The sequence below is a fragment of the Boleophthalmus pectinirostris genome, unplaced genomic scaffold (assembly GCF_026225935.1).
Source record: "Boleophthalmus pectinirostris isolate CB_2022bp ecotype Guang Dong unplaced genomic scaffold, ASM2622593v1 HiC_scaffold_22, whole genome shotgun sequence".
In the NCBI taxonomy this organism is placed as follows: domain Eukaryota; kingdom Metazoa; phylum Chordata; class Actinopteri; order Gobiiformes; family Gobiidae; genus Boleophthalmus; species Boleophthalmus pectinirostris.
In genome coordinates this window covers 33,606,881-33,612,125 of record NW_026571190.1, presented here as the reverse complement: position 1 = coordinate 33,612,125, position 5,245 = coordinate 33,606,881, and positions in this window count along the sequence as shown.

Below are 5,245 nucleotides of genomic sequence, written 5' to 3'. Positions count from 1 at the left end.
GTGTAGTGTAATGGCAAAACTCCGCTCTGGCCTCTGAAAGTTGTGAAACACGTTTATATAAACTCATTACAGTGAAAGTACATCTGTGACATGTTAGTGTCATATGAACCATCTCGCACTCTGAGGAGCTCAGGGACCGGCCTCCTGCTGGTGCCCAGAGTCACGACTAAACAAGGGGAGTCAGAGTTTCAGGTTCATGCAGCTAAAACCTGGAACAGTCTTCCTGAACATGTGAGACAGACTCTTCTGTGACGCTGTTTAAATCCAGGCTCTTCTAATTTATGTCTCTCTTTTTTCATTTTAATCTTTATGATTATTTATGTTTTTATTTGTTTTTATTATGATTTTAATGTATTTCTTATTCTGTAAAGCACTTTGAATTACTTTGTGTACGAATTGTGCGATACAAATAAACTTGCCTTGTTTTACCTTGAATAATTACGATGCTCAGAATAACTTGGGACCACTGGAAATCATATAAAGTGAGTTTGTTTTTCAAATTTTGAGGTCAAAGTCAAAATACAGTGTCTTTAAAAGGCCTGTATTATAAAAGTTCAAAAAAAAAAAAGGCCTGTATTAAAAAAAAAAAGAAAAAAAAAAAAGTTTTAATGTTGTTTCCTCATCAAACATCAAACATAGCAGGTGTTGTGTTTTGTTTCATTCACATAAACCTGCATATTTAGGGCATATTTTCTATGTTCCACCTATGTTATCTAAGAAGTCAGGAAGTGCTCCACTGTGTTTTTAAACTCCATACACCTTCACTAGAATCATTTAGGCTATGTTCAGACTGCAGCCTGAAGTGGCCCAAATCAGTTTTTTTTTTTTCCGCCCCTATGCTCCTGTATCAGATTTTTTCAAATGTGACCCAGTCCACTTGGATATGTGCTCCTAAAACCCATACATATCCGATCTTTTGACATGCCACTTCAGTCTGAACGGCCAGGTTGCATTCATCCCACCTTCACGTCACAAATGTACACAAACGTTCTTCTCGTCATACGAAAAATGTGTCTTAACTCCGTGTCAATGAAGCAGTGAAGCACATGACAATCCCACCACTCCCGGCTGCGACTCCACACCTACACGATTCTTTCTACGGACGTTGCTGCCACTGCCCCACAAAACTCCACGGCCAAAAGCCTCGTCCATCTCCTTCTTTTATTTATTTATTTTTTATTTATTTAATATTTTACCAGGTAAGTCAGTTGAGAAAACCTTCTTATTTACAATGACAACCTGGCCAAGAGGCAATATAAAACAAAAGCACAAACAGAAAACACTCACACAGCAACTATAACATGAAACAGTGATATCAGTCTAATCTTTAAAACAAATAAGTTGTTCATGTTCTGGCTCCAGTACGACAACAACTTTAAAATCTTCAGGTGCTCAATGCTGCGTCCATGTTTAAGTTCTTTGTAAACACTGACCATACTCGCCGAGTGTGACGTCGTCATGTCCTCCAATGCACATGCGGGACACTTTTGGAGCGTTTAAAGTTCACACTGGAGATCACATACAAGTCGCGTTTAACTGGAAATGTGGACGACCTTGCACAAAAATCTGATTTCACAAAAAAAAAATCCAAATTGAGCATTAAGCCCTGCAAGTCTGAACATCAGCCACTGATAATTTCAGATTTGGAATTGTGCATTTCCACTGAAAAAGCAGCTGTTAACTTCAACACTACAGTTTCATGACATCACAAGGTGGAAATGTAGACAGATGAATAATAAAAGTTTAATCAAATGTGTGAATGAAATGAAACACAAATCCAGGTCTGTTTTTGGCAGTGTTGGGGAGTAATAGATTACATGTACCGGAGTTACGTAATCAGAGTACAAATTATGAGTAACTGTGTTCAGTTACAGTTACTGTTTCAGTGAGTGGTACTTGGATTACAGTTACTTTGTTGAAATAAATGGATTACACAGTGGTATGTTCCTGTTTTCACATTTTGGGCTATATCCCTTTTTTCTTTTTTTTTTTTTAAACTGGTAATTCCACTCATTGCCGGACACTAAACCAGGATTAAACCAGGTCTAAAACCAGGACTAAACCAGGATTAAACCAGGTCTAAACCAGGACTAAAACCAGGTCTAAACCAGGACTAAAACCAGGACTAAACCAGGCCTAAAACAGGATTTAACAGGACTAAATCATGCTGCGTGGACCATGTCTCCTCGTCTTCTATCAATAATATTTTAAATTTGGTTAAGTCAAGTCTGGGATTTTAATTTTCTTTTATCAGACAAAACATCTTATGTGAAGATTTCCTGGTCTTTGCTTTTCTACAGCAAATTAGGTAATCCAAAGTATTCAGATTACATTACTCACTTTGAGTAATTTAATGGATTACGTTACAAACTACATTTTGGGGTATGTAATCTGTAATCTGTAGAGGAATACATTTTAAAAGTAACCTTCCCAACACTGGTTTTGAGGCGTTAAAGCTCACAAGAGTCACTTCTGCATAGAACAGGGCCTTTAATGTTTGCTGCTTTACGCTGGAGGACAGTGACTACGAGAAAAGAGCGAAAAAAAAAAAAAAAGCAGAAATTTTATATGGGACAAATATTGACAATAGCTGGCTCTGGGGTATTGGGAGGAGAAGAGGAGATGCAAACTATGTTAATGAATTGTAATTAACCACCAGGGCTCGCGTCTCCTGTATCGAGCTTAAATTGGTCCCCGAGTTGCAGCGTGAGAGGAGACACAGTTCTGGCCTAATCCTTTATTATAAAAAGATAAAGGAAAAACCACGTCATTTGCATATATTTGGGAACGGGAGGGGGGATTAGGAATTATTTCTTTTTTAATTCCTGAACAGAGCAGTCCTAGCGCCATTGTTAATTATACATAATAAGAAAGAAAACAAAAGCTGGAATAGGTAAAAATAAATAAATAAAATAAAAAACGCGCGGTCTCCTGTGGAACTCAAGGACAGAGGATCACGGTTTAATATTCAAAATGAGTAATGAGACAGGAAGCAGATAAAAGGAGGTAGGAGAGGTGTCAAGGATGGAGCCACTGGTTTAACACGGGCCCCGACGTGAGGCCGAGCGAACGCCTCTTAATGATGTCAACAGCGGGGGTCACTTCTTGTTACCGACGGAAACCACGGCAACAGTCAGCTGCCAATCACGGGAGAGGTTGGGGCTTCCCGCCGGCCGTATAGGGGAGTCGGCGGGCGGCGGGGCGGGGTGACTGACAGGCGTTTGAACTGCTGCGATGAGACTGGAAACAATAAAAACACAACACAGACTGACAAAAGTTGATTCATAAAAAAATAATAAATAAAACTCCACACCACTCAGCCATTATTTTTTTAATTATTGTTTTATTTAGTACCGTATTTTCCGCACTATAGGGCGCTCTGGATTATAAGGCGCACTGTCATTGAATGGTCTATTTTCGAACTTTTTTCACAAATAAACCGCACCAGACTATAAGGCGCATTAAAGGAAACACAACAGTTAGATAAACCAGTCAAACTTTATTTAACGCGTTCACAATAACTCTCAACTTTGTTCAATTGTAATGCGTAAAAAAAATGTCTGAGACGCTAAATTGTTAGTGGATTCACAATAACTCATAATTGTTCAAACAGTTGGGTGATTCCGGCGTCCAGCACGCCCGCATCCCTCTCGTCATTATCCAGTCAGTGTGGTTACTGTTCCCTGGCAGTTCAGTGATGATTCGGGTCTTGGTGAAAGCTCGGACCACAGTTGATACTGATCCTTAGCCCAGGCGTCCACGATCCATTGGCAGATCGTGGCGTAAGTCGCTCGGCGCTGTCTCCCTGTCTTGGTGAATGTGTGTTCACCTTCTCTCATCCACTGCTTCCACACAGCTCACACTTTCACTTTATAACAGCCTTGAGTTTAAAGTCGGCGTCGTAAGCGTGTCTCTTGTCAGGTGCATATTGATATTAAAAGGAATCACAGTATGTATTACTCTGCGATGCTCCTGACTATATAAGGTGCTCTGGATTATAAAGCGCGCAGTCGTTTTTAAGTGTCCCCTATAGTGTGGAAAATACGGTAGTACTTTTTATTATCCCTGTAGGGAATATAATACATCCATCTCGACCGCTTTGTTTACTGTTGTACTGTTCCACAAAAGGGAACCAGACAGGCGCTTGAGTTTGACGTCATGGCTTCACAGCTCTTCACTCATTGGCCGGCGCGCGATCTACAACTTCCTGGGTTCTTGCAAATTGTCTAGTGTATTCCAATTCCTGACCTAGTCGCTGGAAAGGAATAAAATTGAGCGGAGGCACTAGGCGGCACCAGCTTGGCTACCAGAATTAGTCAGAGAGGATATTTTTCATCTATAGTCCGTGGGTTCATCGAGGTTTTGAGTAAAAAAAAACAAAAAACAAAAAAGAGACTACAACAAATGCAAGTTCTTTTTTTGGCTTGTTTTTTGTTAATAACATTGAAAAACTTTGTAAAAACACATCCATTCTCAGAGTGGGCTTGCATCTCCACAAACCTGCCTCTCACTTGGTCTTGCAGTAAAAAGAAAAACAAATGAGCTTAAATAGTGCTCCAGTCTGTTTAATAGCACATTTTGTTTTGTAAGACATTAGTCTGTTTTAGGCTCAGTGGGAGGTGAGAGAGTGAGTTTCCAGCTAATGGACCTTTAACTGTATCTATCATGTTGAGAAAACACATAAAGGGTTCAACACAAGCAACTGCAGACACATCCGTTATGTCAGACTTGTAGCGCCGCCTCGTTTCCATGTGTTTTGGCCGAAGTGAAGACGACAAAATGATGATAATGACGTTAATACAGGTCAGACTTTCAACCTCTATTTCAGTACTACGGAACAGACTCGATACTCAACATTAAATCATAGTACTTTGGTAAATACAACCATGTCGTCTAGGTAGATTGCATAGTGTCCTTGTGTGTATACTAGTCTATTTACTCTTATTACGGGTGTGCAAAAATATCAAAATATCAATATATCGTATCATTTAATGTGATGATTCTGTATCGATATCGTGGGCTGCTGTATCGATATATCACCAAAAGTATTTTTTTTATATATTTTACTAAATTATTTTGTTACAGCTCTACAGTTTTGTTGCTTGTTTAGAGGAAGGAAACTCATTTACGTAACACATTTGACATTTTCGATTGCGATTTGTGAGTCAAATAATTTCCAAACTCGTATAATCGAGCTGAAACTGTAAAGCTTAACAAAGGTGGATATATAGTTTATTTTGATACC